This window comes from Amblyomma maculatum, chromosome 1 (assembly GCF_055883805.1).
Source record: "Amblyomma maculatum isolate TAMU_Amacu chromosome 1, ASM5588380v1, whole genome shotgun sequence".
Classification (NCBI taxonomy): Eukaryota; Metazoa; Arthropoda; class Arachnida; order Ixodida; family Ixodidae; genus Amblyomma; species Amblyomma maculatum.
The window spans coordinates 68,831,879-68,852,353 of NC_139344.1; the positions used below are offsets into that span (position 1 = coordinate 68,831,879).

Sequence of the window (20,475 nt, forward strand, 5' to 3'; positions counted from 1 at the left end):
TAAGAATCTCATACGAAGGGAACTGAGCTCTCTGCTGCAACAAAGGTGAATTGTCGCGGGATGATGTGGACTGGTTAGCATCATACTTGTTTTCTGCATGTACGAGGACTAATTTCGAAGCATTCCAAATATTTCCGTCAATCAACCTAAATGCGTTACGCGATACCCTGGAGAGCACTGTGAAGGGGCCTCGGTACTTAAGATGTTTACCTGGTAAGCGTACCCTTACCCTACTTCCAGTTGGTATGCATAAAGGCTTTGCTCCCCTCTTTGCATCCACGTGTTGCTTCATATACTGCTGTTTACGGAATACCCTGGCTCTCAGATTAGGACTACAAGGGGATTTCGAGGGAGCTGGTTGCAGATCAGTTATGTCAACGGAGGAGCGAGGTTGACGGTTATGTAAAAGCCGGCCTTGCTGGAGATATCGCTGTAATTGCTTGTGCTGTCACCCTGTAGGTACCTAAATACTCTGTGATGGCTCTCTTCAATGGCTGTTGCTCTAGCTGAGCAAGCTGAATTTGCTCCTGGCGTCCATGGCAGCTTTCAAGTTTGCATCATGCTCCGCACGATCTTTACCCCAAACCAAAATGTCATCCAAATAGCAAATTACTCCACGGCAACCTTCCAACACCTGAGACATCATTTTTTGGAAAACAGCAGGGGCAGATGCTAGCCCGAAACGGCCACGTGGCGTCCATGGCAGCCATGCCGACACAACAAATTGGCGCAGTCGACAATCCGAAGTAATCGGACCTATGCGTGAGTGACGACCTTCCACTCAGTACTGCCGTTCTTCTACTACTTGTGCTGCCCTGCATTCCAGCAGTATTTTTCCAGCCAATCTACTTTCGGCGATCCAGCGGCGTCTCCAACATGAAAACGTGGCGATCCCTCCACCGCCCTTCTTGACGTACCGGCTATACTATGGCGTAAATGGCGACTTGTTTTTCAAGCTTACGTCGACGCCGCAGCCAACAACGCTATGCCGGAGCACAAGAAAGCGCTCCTGCTGAACGCGCTCGGGGTCGAGGGCATCACCATCTACTACAGCCTCGTGGAGGAAGACGCACCGCACACATACGAAGCGGCGCTTCAAGTGCTCGACAAACACTTCAATGCAGAAGACAGTGAGTACGCCTGCCGTGCCCAGTTCAAATGTAGAATACAAAGCCCGACGGAGTTGACATCCGAGTACAGTCGTGACGTTCAACGGCTCGCCCGCCGAATCCTGCAAGTTTGGCAGCGCTACGGACATCATGGTACGAGACCAGATCTTTTGCGGCTTGCAGTCCCACGAAATGCGGCGCCGGTACATCCAACTGGGCGAACAGTTTACTATCAAAAAGGCGCTCGAAATTGCAGCGGAGGAGGAACGCACCGCAGCACTTAGGCTTTCTGCAAGTCGGCAGTTGCAAGATGGCGGTTCCCTCCCCGACTTAACTTCCCTTCAAGATGGCGATCGACGGACCACATTTCTTCCCCGATCAGGCAGCAATTTCGGGGGCCGAGAGAGAGGAGGCCAGGCTCCCCTGCAGGAAAGGAGGCAACCGGGCGTCTCCGCGTCGACGTGTCCACCGGGCAGTTGTTTTCGCTGCGGCTCGCCGGATCACTGGGCGAATTTTCTAGCTTGTCCAGCTCGCCATACATACTGCCAGACATGCGGAAAGAAGGGGCATTTCTACCAGCTGTGCCGATCATCGCAAGAGACTGCGGGAATAGTCAACGAGATGGAAACGCCACAAGGTTGAAAACAAATACATTAACTGCGCTCAACATCGAAGATAGTGGCAGTGGCCTGTCACTTATGCGCTTTCCCATGCAGGTTAACAGCGTTACCCTCCCCTTGATGATCCGGTTGTCTCTCTCATGAATGTTCGGGACTACCAGACATACTTTTCACATATCTGCCTGCTTCAATCGCACCTAATCATCCAGAATTACTCGGAGCCTAGTGGTGAAGACCATGGGCTTTTTCTCCGCCACCGTCAAGTATCAGTAAAAATTGGCTACGGTGAAATTCTATGTCACGGAGCGCGGGTCTACACTTCTGGGACTTGACGCTATTAAGGCTTTGAAACTCGTCATCTTCGGCGAAACGCTCTCCTGTGCGCAGATTGCTCCTCCGTCTACAGGTCCGCCCAACGCACCGCTGGAATTCAGTCAATCTCTTCTCACCAGACTTGGGTCTGGTAAAGGACTACGTGCATCAAGTGACTCGGCGACCGGAGGTGCAACCTGTAGCGTCCAAGCTGCGTCGAATCCCGTTACTGCTCCGCCAGAAAGTGGCGGACGAGCTTCGTCGCTTGGAGACTTCGGGAGTCATCGAGAGAGTCAACGCTTCCGACTGGGTGTCACCGCTGGTGGTGGTAAAGGAAAAGGACGACTCCGTTAGACTATGCGTGGACCTCCGTGAACCGAATAAGGCCATTGTGGTGGACGGTTTTCCCCTTCCCCACATCGAGGAACTGCTTCATCACTCATCAGGTGCTACTTTTTTTTTTCTAAACTTGACCTTGCTTCCGCATATCACCAGGTTGAATTGGCTGAAGAGAGCAGAGCCTTTAACTACATTCATCACTCACGAAGGGTTATTTCGTTTTCGCAGAGTGTGTTTCGGGCTAGCATCTGCCCCTGCTGTTTTCCAGAAAATGATGTCTCAGGTGTTGGAAGGTTGCCGTGGAGTAAATTGCTATTTGGATGACATTTTGGTTTGGGGTAAAGATCGTGCGGAGCATGATGCAAACTTGAAAGCTGCCATGGACGCCCCGTGGCCCGTCGAATGGCGGGGTGCAGGAAGAAACAGACAGCCGTACTCCACAACAGCTAAACGCAAACTGAGACTTTAATTCATGAGAGAGGGTGCAGGACGGGAGAAAGAGTACGGTGGCGCCGCCACTGCGCAAACCTTGGTTTCGGTTTCGGAACCAAAAGGACGATACCACACTTCCCCTCTCCCATCGTACGCCACTAGTACAGTGCTCTAGAATCTTGGGCAGTGTGTCGTCCGCGCCGGGGAACAATAGAGGAGCGAGGTCGCCGCCGCGATGAAAGCGCGCGTGACACCCAGGGGGCGCTGCCAGTAACAGGTGTGCCAAGGGGTGCGCCGAGCCGAGCTCCATTCGCTTGCATGCAAAGATGAGCGCAGACCGTCTTCGTGTATTGATTTGAGGAATTCGTATTTCGTTGTTCTGCATGTTCTTCGCCGTTTGTTGCGCTTTCTTGGTGTGCTGTTGAAACCTCATCTGTGCTCTCCACTTGGAACATCTAAGCAGTGCGTGCACGACGACGGAAAGACGACGCGACACAAGGGACAGTGCCGGGCTGCAACAGCAGTTACAGCTTGTGCAAGAGAGTTCCTCTCTCTTCCGTGTATCCATCGACGCCGATCGCTGTGAGATTTGGTCACCGAACATCAAGAAAGCAGACAGAGTACTGAACGAAGCAAGCGTTGTGTGCGAGCGCTATTTTGAACAAGTTTTCATTCAGCGCACGTATAAAACAATCAACGGTGAACTAGAGTAGAGGCCGGTCACATATGCTTACTGATGACGCCGTTCCGACCATCTTTTCGGACGCACCAAAATATGTTTCAAAGTCGCTGCCAAAAAGAAAATGAAAGTGGGGAACATCTGTGAACAGACAATTCATGCAGCGAAGCGGTGTTTACAAGCTAGCTCATGAAGAGCAGCCGACATCTGACGGCGACAGTCCCGAGGAGCCCAACAGGGGGGATTTTGCCAAGAAAAACGAATGCGCCGTCTTTGCCAAAAGTAACCAGGCTGCATGTTTTGCTTCTCACTTGTATTAAAAGCCAGTGAGAATTTCCACTTTATCACAACTAGTTAAGAAGTGAGGACAGGTGCTCGCCTTTACATTGGAGATTTAGAGCTTCAGAAGTTTAGTATGAATCCAATGGCTGAAAAGCAGATCCTGCAGCCTGGTTACTAAAACACCCGAAATGTGGTCAAGGATCGCCTCGCCACGCTGAGAAAAAGCTTTCCACTACGCCGAGTGCATGTGAGCTGCAGGATGCTGCCGGAGACAGTAGCAAATTGGCCCTGAAAACTGTCAAAATTGATACGTCGGCCACAAAATCGGGTGAGGAGGCTCTTGTGGCGGAAGTTTCTATAAGAAGAAAAAAGTTGTTCGCAAGACATCTCAAATCCAGTAGAGGCGGAGGCACTAATTGAACATGTTAGTGGGCTACAGTAGTGCCCTAGCTGGTGCAGGCATACAACCAGTTGCTGGTGAGTGCTCGTCGGTGGAAATTTATTTTCCCAGAAGTGTACGCTTGTGGTCAAGGACGGTACGGCCTGGCTCTGATTTGCATGTTGTGCTATATTTGGCCCCTTCATGGATCACTGCCTTGTCGTGGCGGAGGGGCTTGCGAAACTCGATGAAGTCGTGAGCTCTGCTGTGTAGGGCCACCCAAGATAGACAGGTCACGGCAGAGAGTTCTGACAAAATGTGATTCACTGGAGAAGGTAATAGCAACCCACTCCAGTATTTCCTGCCAAGAAAACCCTATGGCCAGTCACAATAGCATTAATGATATGGCGCCGGAAGATGAGCCCCCCAGGTTGGAAGGCGTCCCACATGTTACTGGGGATGAACAAAGGGCGATTCCTAGTAGCTCCAGGACGAATGAAGCGGCTGGGCTAAAGCCAAAAGGACGCTCAGTTGTGGATGTGTCGGGAAGCGACCGGAAAGCCCGATGTTGCAAGGAAATGTATCACATAGCAACATGAAATGTAAGATCATTGACGCAAGGTAAACTGGATATCGTCAAGCGAGAAATGGACAGATTGAACATTGATATCTTGGGTATCAGCGAGCTCAAGTGGACCGGAATGGGAGAATTTAACTCCGGCGACCATTATGTCTTTTATTGTGGCCACGAATCCAAGAGAAGGAATAGGGTCGCTCTCATAGTAAACAGAAGAATGGGCAAAGCAGTGCTAGGGTACAACCCCAAAAACGACCGAATGATTTCACTTCGGATCCAAGGTCACCCTTTCAACATAACAGTTATCCAAGTCTATGCACCGACCACTACTGCTGAAGAAGCTGACGTTGAGAGATTTTATGCGGACCTACAATGCCTTTTAGACCGCACCCCATCATCAGACGTCGTTTTTCTCATAGGAGACTGGAATGCTAAGGTAGGGAGTGTAGAAATATCCGGAATTACAGGCAAGTTCGGTCTTGGTGAGCCAAATGAAGCTGGGCAGAGGCTAGTAGAGTTTTGTCAAGAAAACAACCTGAGCATAGCGAATACTCATTTTCAACAGCACAAGAGGCGCCTGTACACATGGACTTCACCGGACGGTCTGTACAGGAATCAGATCGATTATATTATTTGCCGGCAGAGATGGAGAAGCGCTATACAAGCAGTAAAAACAAGGCCTGGGGCCGATTGTGGCACCGATCATCAGCTTCTTGTTGCCAAGATTAAGCTTCGATTGAGGAAAACGCAGAAAACTAGAAGGCCTTTCAGGTATAATCTGGATCAAGTTCCATTAGAATATGCTGTGGAAGTGAGGAATCGATTTCAAGAATTAGATCTAGAAGACAAAGAGCCCGAAGAGATGTGGACTGATGTTCGTGATATAATACAAGAAGTTGCTACTAAGGTAGTTCCAAAGCAAAAGAAATGCAAGAAAGCAAACTGGTTATCTGAAGAGGCTTTGCAAATAGCTGAGGAAAGGAGGATGGCAAAAGTTATGGGGGAAAGAGAAAGATACAAGGTTCTCAATGCAGATTTTCAGAAAATAGCAAGGAAAGATAAGAATGCCTTCCTGAACATACAGTGCCAAGCAGTTGAGGACAACAGCCAATTAAGGAACACAAGAGCTCTGTATAAGACAATCAAAGATATCAAAGGAAGTTTCTGTGCTAAGCTGGGCGTGATAAAAGACAAACGAGGCAAGGACCTCACTGAAGCCGCAGAGATAAAGAAGAGATGGCAGGAATACACAGAAGAACTGTACAAGAACGACCCGAATGTGCAAACCCAACATAAGACGGTTGTGATCACTGATCTCGAGCCGGGCATCCTGAAGAGTGAAGTTGAATGGGCCTTAGCCAGCCTTGCTAAGAACAAAGCTAGCGGAATTGATGGCATCCCAGCTGAGTTGCTTCAAAACATCAACCATGACGCTGTTAACATTCTGCATACATTATGTCAGAAGATTTGGACAACCCTGCAGTGGCCACAGGATTGGAGGAGGTCAGTTTACATCCCCATTCCAAAGAAAGGCAGTGCCAAAGATTGTTCCAACTACCGCACGATCGCGCTTATTTCGCATGCTAGCAAGGTGATGTTGAAAATCCTCCAAGGTAGGCTGCAGCAGTATGTGGATCGGCTGCTTTCGGACGTGCAAGCTGGGTTTCGCAAGGGCAGAGGAACTAGAGACCAAGTTGCCAACCTTCGCTGGATCATGGAAAAAGCAAGAGAGTTCCAGAAACCCATCTACTTCTGCTTTATTGATTATGCGAAAGCGTTTGACTGCGTAGATCACAGCAGATTGTGGCAAGCTCTCCAAGAGATGGGAGTTCCAATTCCCCTCATCTGTCTCCTCAGGAACCTGTATGAAGGGCAACAGGCCACAGTCAGAACTGGGCATGGTCTTACTGATTGGTTTCCGATTGAGAAAGGAGTGAGGCAAGGCTGCATACTGTCGCCCTGCCTATTTAACCTATATGCAGAGTGCATCATGAGGAAGGCCGGTCTGGACGAGTCTTCAGCTGGAGTGAAGATTGCTGGAAAACGTATCAACAACCTTAGATATGCGGATGATACCACTTTAATGGCAGAAAGTGAAGCGGAACTCAAGAGACTTCTGATGCGCGTACAAGAAGAGAGTGAGAAGTTTGGGCTTAAACTGAACATTAAAAAGACAAAGATCATGGCGTCTTGCCCTATCAAGTCCTGGAGCATCAAGGGACAAGAAGTGGAAGCTGTGACAGATTTTCTCTTCTTGGGCTCCAAGATTACCTCGGAAGGAGACTGCAGCCATGAAATTAGGAGACGCCTGCTTCTGGGAAAGAGAGCAATGGTTAGCCTTGACCGCCTAGTAAAGAGCAGAGACATTAGTCTGCCAACCAAGATCCGTATAACTCGTGCTATGGTCTTTCCAGTTGTGATGTATGGATGCGAGAGTTGGACTGTGAAAAAGGCTGACCGCCGAAGAATTGACGCGTTTGAATTGTGGTGCTGGCGAAGACTCTTGAGAGTTCCTTGGACTGCGAGAAGATCAAATCAGTCAATATTGTCGACCATAAACCCTGACTGCTCATTGGAGGGTCAAATTCTAAAGTTAAAGTTCAGCTACTTTGGCCATCTGATGAGAAGAGAGGAGTCGCTGGAGAAAGATTTGATGTTGGGAAAGGTTGAGGGTCGCCGGAGAAGGGGTAGGCAACGAACGCGATGGTTAGATGGCATCCTCGAGGCACTGCAGATGAAGTTATGTGATGTTAGGAAGATAGTGAGAGACCGGAGAGCGTGGCGTGACATGGTCCATAGGGTCACGAAGAGTCGGACACGACTGAACGACTGAACTGAACTGGCTATGTTTGGAACTTGAATAAATGACTGTCTGCAGAATGACGTTCTTTTTTTTTTGTTTGTTTGTTTGTTTGTTTTTTGTTTTTTGTTTTTTTGCACAACGCAAGAGCTCTCTAAAACACTTTGCTATTCAGACAGGATTCTAAGATTCGCGAGTTTCGAAACACCGCAGGCTTCGAATGAATTTCTTTCTGTGCAACATATTTATCCAAGTGTGTGCAATAGACTCACATAGGTTAGGAAACACGAGATGCACTCATAACACACGCGAAGTGCGACCTATGCTGTATATTTAGCTCATGGCTAATAGCGCGCACCGCACCAATATTACAGTGAAATATTCTAGTTCACTGTACCAATATCGTCGCTGGCATTACAGCGCCATACAGCCGCGCAGACCATGGAACAATGCATTATGGTTGAAATGTTAGAATTCTTAAGCAAATAGGCGATCACCAAGCATTAAATATCGAATTAAGCGCACCACGCAGTGCAGATACGATGAGCCGGCGCTCACGGCAGCGCAGCCAGCGGACGGCTCACTGCGCACACCTGTTACACGAAGCGCCCCCTAGCCGATGGCGCAGCAGTCATCGCAAAAAGGGCCCATGCTCCGCCCTCGCACGAGACACTGCCCAATATTCTAGAGCACTGTACCACTAGGTTCCTCTTATCTATCATATGCTCGCCACTCCGAGGCGTGGTCCAGTCGCGGTGTTCTCCTCAAACATAGGAGGCAGTTATCAGACCTCGTCTATTCAACCACCCCCCATGCTCAGAATGTTATTCCTAATAAATAATCATTTCTCGCTACAGCGGCGCAGTGGTTAGGGAATTCGACTGCTGTATCTAAGCTGAGCCGGATTAAGAAAAATTGGGGCCCTGGGCTAATGCGCACAGCCCCCCCCCCCCCCCCCTCCGCATCACTACGCCCATTCCCTTGGTGGTCCCCCCACACATCCATATACTATACTTCTGCAACATATCCTGTTTTAACTACGCGAAACTAAAAGAAGAGCATGATGGGATCATTGTGATTAGTGGGAGACTGATGCATTAGTTTTGCGGCACAAAGAAGCGTAGCCATTAACGCTTAGACGAGGAGATAACAATTAAGGGGGAATGCAGGGCTAAAATCAAAAGTTTCATCAGAAAAACATGTTTTTAAATTTTTGTTGTTTTGTATTGCGCACGTATTAAAGAAGTTTCTCATAAAGTTCGTTTCTCGTCTGCCAAGTAGAAAAATAAAACTTAATTTTTTGCGAGAAGGGGTGCTCTCGCCACCGAAAGCACTATGAACGCTGATTTCAAGACGCAGATTCATATCGAGCAAGAAACTGAACGCTTGTTTTTGCTTGTTTTTCGCGTTCTCTAGCCAAAAAGGACCTGCTATCGAGGATACAGCAGACAGCTAAAAACAAAAAGAAAAAGTAATTTCTGGGCCGGGGCAACAAAGACCGAAATAGAAGCTTGCATTGACTAAAACGCAGCGCGTAACCCTCGAACGCTGTTCTCGCGCCACTCGGAGCATGGCTAACCAAAGTGTTCGACAAGCAGGAGATTAATATGTAGCCTATCGACGAAGAGCCACGCCCAGCAAGCAACCAAGGAAAATGACTTCCCAAGTACGTATCGAGCCGCCAAGGACTGAACTTTCTCAAGTTTCTCTTTATCACCTATGTTAGAAGGATCCCACACCGTGCTAGCATACTTCAACACTGACCGCACTTAAGTTTTGCAAAGGAGCTCTTTGGTAGCTTGCGGAAAGGAACGCGTGTTTCGACGGGGAAATCCTAAGGATTTAAGGATTTCCAACTATATAACTAACGTGTCGATGCCAGCAAAGCGGTGACGTGAAATAGACGCCTAAATACTTATATTCTTCAACTAATTTCAGATTCGTGTTATTTAGAGCGTATGCGGGCACCAATTTTGTAGGTTTCCTCGAAAATGTCATGCACACTGTTTTAACCAAGGTAAGATTCATTTCCCATTTTCCGCACCACTTATAAATACTGTCAAGGTCGTTTTGAAGCACACCACGGTCAGTATTACATGTTATATTTTTATACAGAGTACAATTGTCTGCAAACATTCTCATGTGGGACGCTATATTTTCAGTGATATCGTTGATGTACAGCAAGAAAAAAAAAAAGAGGTCCTAAGGCGGAACCCTGAGGGACGCCAGACGTGACATCAATAACACCACATTCAGCTCCATGCACAATTACAAATTGCCATCTCGCATGCAGATATTCAGTTACTCAGGCAACTATGCGACAAATCAATGTCAGAAGAGTACAATTTTTCTATAAGCAAATTATGTAGTATGGTGTCGAAAGCCCTACGAAAGTCTAAAAACGTACAGTCGACAGTAGTGCTTGGTAATGGGCGAATATCATGGGCGAATTCGGTCGACTGAGTGACGCACGAGAATCCCTTTCTAAATCCGTGCTGGTAGGAATTTAGTAAGCCATGAGTCTCAAGTTCTTTTATAATACTTGAATACAAAATATGTTCCATAAGTTTGCAGGGAAATAAAGTAAGTGAGATAGTACGCTAGACCGGATTTATATATCGAACAACTGAAGGGATTTTCCAATCGTCCGGAAGGGAACAACCTGCCAGTAATTTTTCAAATATTATTTTCAAAGACGGAGCTATTCAACATGAGTATCCCCGAAGAAGGGCATTTGGAAAACCATCCGGGCCGGAACCCTTAGCAGTGCTCAACCTGTTCAGCAGCATCGTTATGCCAGTAAAGCTAAAAAAAAAAAAAAGGATTTTCTGAGCGTGAGGCTGTAATCGCGAAGGGCGTGGCTGAACCGCTGCTGGCTTTCGCTTGCTTAGAAAATGTTGAGGCAAAATATGTATTGAAACACTCAAATTTATCTGCTGCATCACTGACTTCTGTTCCAGCTTCCAGAAAAGGTGGTATATATATATATATATATATACATGCTATCCTTTTTGTTCCTTTTTACATATTTACATAGTGCTTTAGTATTTTGGCTGATTTTGATATGAAATAAATCAAAGAACGTTTTCTTCGCCTGTATAAGTGTCGATTTTACTTCGTTAGTTAATAATTTAAGCTTATGAAAACCATTAGCAGGTTTATTTTGTCTTACTGCTATATAAGCTCTTTGCTTTTGTTTTAACAGCCTTTTTAATGACTCATTAAACCATGGTTTGGTTCTCTTTCTTTTCGGAGTTAATATCCAGGATGGAACGAAACGGTAACGAAACTCGAAAACTTTTCTTTCAAAGCATGACCAGAACTCTGCAACGGCGTTAGTTTAAGCGACAGCTTCAAACACAACTTAGTAATATCCAGTGCTCAATAAATTTTCGTTATGTTAGCCCTTTCATAATTGTAGACACGACGACATTTAGAATATTCATTTACGAGTTCTAACTTTAATTCACATAAAACAGTCTTATGTTCGTTAATTCCCGACAATACTATAGTGTCGACTCAACTAGTTGAGATTCGTTTGTGAATAATAGATCTAAAATATGCTCCCCTCGAGTAGGTTCAAGAACATTTTGCTTTAAGGAAAATAGATTCATTAAGTTTACCTGGGCCTCACTGAGCCCTGTTGCTGAGATGCTAGCATGTTGGTACATGTTGACGTTAGGCAAGTTTAAGTGCCGCCAATAACAAGTTTAAGTGCCGCCAAGGCAAGTTCATTTGATTCCATTATAAAACTAACTTACTTGACTGAATTAATTACAACTGATTGTTTAATCAAATGAACTTTCGGGTGGCCGATCAAATGAACTGTAATAAAGGACCTTGCACAAGGCGCTACGCCGCGAACAATGCAGAGAACGTCTGGCGATCAACCTTAGTAATCGTAGCTTGTTTGAGCACACGCACAGCGTCGGATCGAGCGTTGTACGGTTGTCGTCGTTGTCTTTCTTGAGCGTCAGGCGCTCAACATTTCAGAGCCGAATGCCTGTCCTACAGAGCAGATACACGATACTGCTTCGCACGATCCTCAATCGGTGTTTATCCGGGTGACTGAATTTTTTTCTCTACCAGGATGAACCCACCCCTTATATGGCTATTGCGATCTTTCCGATAGCATGAGTATGATTCTGGGAATACCTCATTACCAGCGATATCGCTGGCCAACCATGGCTCCATTCCAATACTGTGGGCGATTCCTCTGCCCGAGGAATACGCAAGACAAACACACACAATAAGCATCTTTAATCTCCCGTAGGGAAGTCCATGGTGGTGCGGGAGGTCATCGGGGTCGTCGTCTGGACGGGCAGGCAGCGATTTGCAGGTCGCCTCGGGAGTGAAGAGAGCCAGGCGACGGCGTGTGTGGGACCGGTTATCTCGGGAACGAGCGGGGAGAGGGAAGGGTTAAGCGGCGGCGCATCGGTAGCCGCGGGAACTTTGAATGTGGCTGGCGCGGTCCCCACAATAATTGTATGGCTTGGCAGTATGGAGAAGGCTACTGAATTCTTCAGTCTTGTTTTTGACGCTACGGCAATTCACCACCAGACACGGAAGCCTCGAGAGTGTAATGTCGTGTGGTCATTCAAAGGGTACAACTTGGTTATAGTGGTGTCATCGTAGGTATATTTGATATCATTAATATGTAGCACGTCTTGCTTGAGTTTCACCTTATCAGTGCTGTCTGCTCTGCATTTTGCGAATTCCCGGAGATGCCGTCTTTTTCGTCTTAACGTCTCCGAATAATCCTCGGACACACTTATTTCCGTGCCCTTGAAACTTATTCTGAAACGAAGAAAAATGCGCTATAATCGGTCGTTTTTTCCTTTGCTTGAACTTTCCAATCATGTGAACCCTTTCTACTGTTGAGAGCGAAAACCCAAGATTTGTTTCGTACACTGTGGTTTGGTTTGGTTTGGTTTGGTTTGTGGGGTTTAACGTCCCAAAGCGACTCGGGCTATGAGAGACGCCGTAGTGGAGGACTCCGGAAAAGCGGCCGCCGAGGCCAGGATTCGATCCCGCATCCTTGGGAACAGTAGCCGAGCACCGTAACCACTGCGCCACCATCACCAGGTAGGAGATGATGGCCATACCTGCAGGCAGCGCTGATGATGACGGTTTACACGGCGAGCCCAATATACGCGCCGGCAGGACTAGCGAGCCGTCTTCGTATTTTCGGGCAATCGTCCCTCGGGAGACAGGGAGGCTGGGTCGACCTGCTCTAGCGCATCTCTCGTTCCTCTCTGCCCGCCGTCCTTCTGCGGCTTTCATTTCCACCTCGGGTCCTTTCTTCCCGTTCTCAGAACACTCGCCATCCTCACAACAGCTAGCGTCCGTGTAGCCGTCATTAGCACGTCGACCCCGCATTCCAGCTTGTCGTTCAGCGACCCTTCTTCGTGTCCGGCTTTCGGATAGAAGGTGACACGAGCAGCCAAAATTGTGGAGAGGTCGATCGCTCCCGGATCACCGCGCAACCCGGATTCCAAGCTCCGGCACAGGCAATTAGCCGTCACATTCGCTCACCATAGTTTCTTCGAACAAAAAAAAAAACTTTTTTTTTTAAGTTTGTGCTCCGCCACATCAATTCTTGTGTCCATTTGTCGTTGACCCTGAGCTGTATGCGCGCTGCCACGAAAGCTCATCACAGATTAGTTCAACCGCATCACCGCCATACAAGAAGTTCGCATTTCACACACAACAGCGAGGTCATCCAGCTCCCTAACATCTGTTGACAATCAACTGTCTCGACTGGCGACTATTTTACAGTGAACAAAAAATGCATGTACGTTTTCTTCCCTTTAGCAAAGCATTGCAACGGATGCGCATTTAAAAAGGGGTCTGAAAATGGTATACAGGTGGACACACATGATTAAACTGAGTTCATACCATTCATACAGGTAAAACTAAACAGGTGTACAAGAATAAAGCTTAGACATACCAAGATACTTTGTTGGGCGAGTTGTGAGTCAGCGCTTGTACTGTGGCTTTCTTTTATCTTGTCCTTTGTCTTCGTGTTCGCGCTGTTTAAATTAATAATGAGAAGCTTAGACAACTAAACAGTGTTCAGAAAAGGGTATCATGCTATGTTTTTGTACATGTATGAAACTTAACTAGCAGGCTCACAGCGTTAACAATTAAGACCCAGGATTGTACATATCCCACACATTGGGATCCACAATCAGCTCACTGTCTGGCTCTGTCGGCAGTTCTGAACTTTCGTCCCTGTTCTCTTCCAGTTCCATGCGACCCTGCGGCCCGTGAATTATCCACGTCACTGTCGGCAGTGCTGCTATGTTGAATATCACCGTCTTCAGCATTTTGCAGCGTTAAATGTTGAGCATGTGTAAGAATTCCGTGGGTGATTTCGGGGTCTATAGAGCTGATTGCCGCAGTAGGATTAAGTCATTGCAGTCATTGCAACTGTTCTGAGCCGGTGGCTCGGTGTACAAGCTTCGATTCTGTCCTGTTGTGAATCACTTTGAGAGGCCCTTTCTTGGTAGCGATTCAGTATGGTCGCATGCACGGTGAAAGTTGGGTGCCTTCCGTCACAGCTCCGAACACGAAATGTAACGGGGCCTAGTTTTTCCACGATGCGGTAGGGGTTCTTCCATTTTGGCGCCAGTTTATGTGACAGCCCCCTTTCACTGGGCTCAACTTCGAGCAAGACCCGATCTCTTGCCATGAACTCGGCTTCCGCGGCTTTAATGTCATGTCTCGCTTTCCGGACCGTGGAGGCGGAAGCCAAAGGAGGAGGAGGAGGAAGAACATTTATTTCCGCCGAATATGGCGCGGCAGCCACCTCCGGATCCGCATGCAGGCGTCCGGGGAGGCAGTCTGTCGCACCGCGGCCGGAGGACACCCGGCCCCGTCTAGGACATGGCCGGTCTCGAGGGAGAGAGCGCGCGCTCTTGCGCTCTCCCTCGAGACCGGCCGTGTCTAGGAGAAGAGGTCTTCAGCCTCGGCCGCCAGGCGGACGGCGAATCGCTGAGTTTTTTCGTCGGAGCTTCTTAGCGTGGTCTCCCATTCATCGCTAGTTTTAATCGCGTTGCGCCCTGGGGCACGAACGCATCTCCATATTATGTGATCTAATGTTGCCACGTGGCCGCAAAATTTGCAAAATTCGGTTTCTGCACCGTCCCTCTTCCGCCCTCTGGCACCCGTCCAACTCCTCCACAGGGGCGAAAAGAAATTTTGAGCTTGGAGTCTTCTCCAGTCGTATGATTCTTTTTTACTTAGGGATCTATCCGGTGGCGGATATATCCTCCGGTCTTTCTTCAGGTTGTCGGTTACATCCCTAAACGTACCAATACATTCTTTGCTTTTAGATGTTGTTGTGGAGGCGTCCGCAGCACCCCGAGAAGTGCACTCTAGGACTCCCCATAACTACTTCTAGCGGAAGCCAAAGATAGCTGCAGTCGCAACGCCAGCTCTGCCCGATAATCGTCCATGACGGAGTAGAAACGACGACGCGTACTTCAAACCAAGTCTAGCAAATTAACACGTGCATGCGTTATGGTTCGTTCCGAGTTCAATCGTGATGAAAGTTGTTTGCGCTTCGTGCCAGCTGCCGCATGGTGCACATGCATCGAGGCTGCTTCATTGCGATGTGCTATTTGAAAATTGATCTTATTCGGCATGTTGGCGCCGTTTGATGTGAGTGGCAATATAATTCACAGCTAGCTGACCCCATACGAATGCGGTCGGCTTTTGTGGATGCATATATGCATCGCATATTCATGAATGAATTAATCATATCGCCTGTGTATATGACGATCCGACTAACGGCGCTAATCATCCCAAATATGAAGATTTTCAAATACTACCTCGCATTCAGTACATGTGCAGATACATATATATATATGCACCTTTTGCGGCAGCCGGCAATCGAAGCGCCCACATGGTCATGACTTAAGTATATAATAAGCACGCATCACACCGCATGCGTGTGTCTACTTCTTGTGAGTACGCGTAGCCGTCTCCTTGGCGAACTCGATCGTGTTCTCGCTGACAAGTGTAATAATTAGCATCGGGTCTTTTCGCCGTTTTTTACAACGCACAGGCCAAAAGCATCGTGGCTGGATAATAACAAAACTTCGTTGTCATATGCTATTTGAAAATTCATCAAGTTAACCAGGACGTTGGTACCGGTTAACGCGAGTTGCACAATGCCGACCGCAGCTTGATGGCGACTTCAAGGCTAGTAGACGGCCCGGCCTGCACTCTACTATTCGTTTTGAAGCAGCTGGTGCCGATGTTGCACCTGACATGCTGGAACTTGCGCTGCATGCTTGCTGCACCGCCACACAACTTTGCGGAACCTTGGTCAGTATGCAGCTCTTTGGGCACACCGTGGCGCAAAACGACTCTCTCAACAAAACTCCTAGCCACTGTTAGCGCCTTCTGGTCACTCATTGGAATGGCTTCCGCGAATTTAGACAGGTGGTCGGTGAACACTAGCGAGTACTTGTTCCCATCACTGGTTGTCGGTAAGGGTCCGATAACATCAATGGCCGTTCTCTCAAAAGGTGCGCTCAACTCTCCAGACTTCTGAAGCGGAGCGCAGTTCCTATTTTTCGGTGTTTTTCGTAAAGGATTCGCACTGAGCTCAATACTCGGCAATCGACTTTCTCCTTTCTGGACAGAAATACTTCAATTTTTTCGTCGTTTTCTTGGTCCCGAAATCATAGTATGCTCGTAAAACATCTCTAACCAGGCTGCGCGGTACAATGTCTCTTTCTCTGGCAGCCACGCCTGCCTTTGCGTCGGGTACGGGCACAAGCCAGATGCGCTCAATGCGTATCCGCTTGAAGACTCCCGCCGGGTCGCCAGCTAGTTTATCCCTCATTTCTTGAAATTCCGCGTCCTTCTGCTGCTCTTGTTTCAGCTTTTATTCATCAGTAACTGAAATAAAAGCTGTGGTCCTTACTTCAGAGAATGGTTGAGAGCGCACCCGACTCAAGTCATCCGCGTTTGCGTGGACTTTTCCTGCTCTATGCTCTGTTTCAAAGTCATAGCCTTGAAGCTGAAGGTTCCAGCGTGCCAGTCGCGAGCTACGAGCCCTGATGTTCATAAGCCACTTAAGCGGTTGGCAGTCTGTCACTATTTTAAACTTGCGACCATACAAGGAACAAAGAAAGTGGCGGACCGCCCATACAATAGCCAAGCATTCTTTTTCTGTTACGCTACAATTTTGTTCCGCATTATTTAGCTGACGACTTGCGAAAGCCACCGGATGTTCATTTTGTTCTAATCTTTGCGACAGGACTGCTCCAACCATGCACTGTGACGCATCGGTTTGAATTATAAAATATTTCCTAAAGTCAGGGTACTTGAGTATTAATTGGCGCTTCAACAAACTTTCTTTTCGGATTCTCGAAAGCAGCTTGTGCCTCGGCTGTCCATGCGAAATGTGTGTGCTTTGCTATTAGCAATGCCAGCGACTTAGCCATTTGCGCAAAGGTTACGATGTGACGCCGATTATACCGTACTAATCCCAGAAACTCTCGCGCCTCTCTGGCACCGCTTGGGTTAGGAAAGCAAACAACTGCCTCAACTTTCTCCTCATCTTGCTTGACGCCGTTGGCAGACACCACATGCCCGAGGTACTTTACTTTCGCCTTCAAAAATTGGCACTTTTTCGGCTTCAACTTAAGCCCGGCGCCTTTCAGACTCCTTAGCACTGCCTCAATATCTATCATGTGCTGCTCGATCGTAGAGCTATAAATGATTATGTCATACATGTACACATGACATGTGTGGCCAGTCAACCCCTCGAGCACAACGTCGGCGGTTCGCTGCCAGACAGCAGGACTGTTTACTAATCCCATGGGCATTCTCGTCCATTGATATTGACCCCTGGTCGTGTTAAACGCCGTTTTTTCCTTATCAGAAGGATCCATCTCGATTTGCCAGAAGCCAGAGGCCAAGTCCCCAACCGAGAAGTACTTGACCGATCCCAACTTTGACAAGGTCTCTTGGATATCTGGCAGCGGATACGGGTCCACTCTGGCGACACTGTTTAGCTTCCTGAAGTCAACTACAAAACGGAATGACCCATCTGGCTTTTCAACCAATAGTGCAGGCGAAACCCACGGGGACTTGGAATGTTCTATGATTCAGGCTTTCAGCATATCCTGCGCTTGCTTGGCCATCTCCGCGCGCTGCGCATACGGAATGCGGTAGGTCCTCTGATACACAGGAGATGCGCCCCGTGTGTCTATGTGGTGTATGATTGCCCCACATTGCCCAAGGTCACAGTTGCCTCGAGAAAACACTTCAGTGCATGCCTTAATTACGGCGAGCTCAATATACGCACCGGCAGGACTAGCGATTAGTCTACGTATTTTCAGGCAGTCGTCTTTCGGGAGACGAGGCTGGGTCGACCTGCTTGCTCTCCAGGCAGTCGTCCCAAGTTCCGGCACAGGCAATTAGGCATCACAGGATGCTTTGCTGCAAGCTGCAGACGGCGTGCACATTGCTGTTAAGCTCGGTGACCTGCTGTTTCGTAGCCACATTGGTGATAACCTGCACGAGCAGCAAAAAAATGCGTGAGCGGCACTCCCATCGTCGCGCCGGTTCTACGCCCATTATGAGAGCTACATTTTTTTTTTATATTTGTGCTGATTGATGAAATTTAGAATATATTGTAATGAGTTGTACGACAGATCAAGAGTTGACAATCACACGGGGGAGCTTTTCGAGGAGGGAGTGCGGGGGCACCGCCGGCCGGCGGAGCCCCCTCCCTTGCTCCCGCATTCACACGGGCGGCGGAGTACGAGAGGGGTGTCACTGTTTCCAGACGACAGAAGCTCGGCGCTCGCCGAGAAGAGCGCGTCTGCGCTGCCTGCCCTCGCCGCTTCGTAGCAGCCGGGTTTAATGGTTGGTTGGTTTGTGGGGTTTAACGTCCCAAAGCAACTCAGGCTATGAGAGACGCCGTAGTGGAGGACTCCGGAAATTTCGACCACCTGGGGTTCTTTAACGTGCACTGACACCGCACAGCACACGGACGCCTTGCTTTTCGCCTCCATCGAAAAGCTGCCGCCGAGGCCGGGATTCGATCCCGCGTCCTTGGGAACAGTAGTCGAGCGTCGTAACAGCCGGGTTTAATCAGTCGGCCTTGCGATAGCGTAGTCGCGCCGGATAATGAATGAGGAAGGGGGAGACGGGAATACAATGAAGTTGTCTGGGAATTTAGCACCCAATTTTGCATGATTGCCATGTTCAACAGAAAAATAAGGGCGTAAAAACATGGTAAGCACCAGAGTCACAACATAAACTGAGTGCCACACACATCCACATTTTCATAGAATACGACACCCTGTTGGATATATGCCTATCCAGTTGTTTCCCAGGATCAATCTGGTGTTAGGTTATTACAAATAGCTATATATTTTGAGTTAAGGATAGTACAGCTCTTGTTTTCTTTGTAATAACTTTTGTCAATTTATTTTCCGGCCCCTGACTCAAGCATTCCAAAAGCTGATCCTGATGTAACATTTCTTTTTACTGCGTCACTTGCTATGAGCGCAGTAAGATTGTCAGCAAGCGCTACGAAACGCACTAGAAAGAGTTCGAAATATAAATCATCAATATACAAAAGAAACGGGAGGGCTTAAAATGCATCCATACGGCATGTCAGACATGTCAGTGTGTCTTCACCGGACAGGCGCTAAAGTCCTGGTCCGCGCTTCGATGTCTTAGCGATGCATCACGTGCGAGCGTAATGATAGCCTAACGCCTGTGACACCAAAGCAGCCAAGTTTCTGCATTAAAAAAAGACTATGGTTGAACAATTGAAACACTTTCGAAAAATCAGTACATTGCAAGGGACATCTGTTTGACACAATGCATTTTTTAAAACTATTTTGTCGGAGTAATGCTGTTTCATCAAGCCAAAATGACATTCGAAGAGGACCGAATACTTTGACAAAAGACTATTATTTCTTGGGTAGGAAATTCTTTCAGTGTCTTCTCGGCCTCCCCAAGCATTTATCGATCCTCTGCCCCACCGTCGGGTTTCCTGTCATCCTGGCCATCTCAGGCCCTCTCTATATCACTGTGCAGCCTTCGTCATAATGTCGCTCCCGCATTCCAGCGCGTCGTTCGTCGACCTTTCTTCGCCGCAGGTTTTCGGACAAAAAGGGAATGAATTTGCAACACTGCTTAGAAGTCGCTGGCTCCCAACTTATCGCGCAAGCAAGAGCGCCACAGGCAGCTAGCCACTAGAGTGTCATAATACAACATTTTGGGCGAGTTGGTTACATACATTCATTATTACAGCGCAAAGACGGACGGGACAAGAGGAGGACACAACCTGTGTCCTCCTCTTGTCCCCTGAGTGTCACCTGCAGCATTTCATATCTGGCTGTTTTTCTTGTTTCACTGCGAGCGAATAAAATATAGTAGTCAAAGTTGACGAAGGTGCTGGTCGCGCCTTCGGCCCGGTCAGGCAACTCTGCTACCACCAGTAACCACCGAATGTCAACTAGTACTAGAGTCCCTAGAAATATTGCTAGTCTGTCGTCCGCCGGCCGCGGCGGGGGCTGCCGCTGAATGATCGCCGTGGTGGCGCTGCGGTGAACCGGAGTGCGCCACTGCTGACGGAGCAGACGACGCGCGCGCCCGTGCGCTTCGAAATCAAATGCATTCGCTGCATGCTCATTGTCAGGTGCCTTGTGCATGCGATGCCGCTCTTTAGTCTTTGATTTCAGTTTAGTCGTAATATTGAATTCGCAGCCGAGTTGTTGGCATAACCACGGATGCGACTTTTGTTTTTCGTGAGCGAAGTTTTGCGCGCATGCCCCTGAGCCGATGTAGAAACGAAGCTGCTTTTTATACCCTATTATCCTGCTGAAGCTACCGCCGTGCCGTATTGTAATGAAGACTTCTGAGGATGTTGTGCAAACAATTGCGCTTGCATGGAGAACTATACTAG

The 20,475-nt window shown here is 48.1% G+C and overlaps 1 pseudogene; it reads left to right on the forward strand.

The window, feature by feature from the left end:
- Positions 1–985: 985 nt before the first annotated feature.
- LOC146202739 (uncharacterized) lies at positions 986–17,723 on the forward strand (annotated as a pseudogene).
- The last annotated feature ends 2,752 nt before the right edge of the window (positions 17,724–20,475 follow it).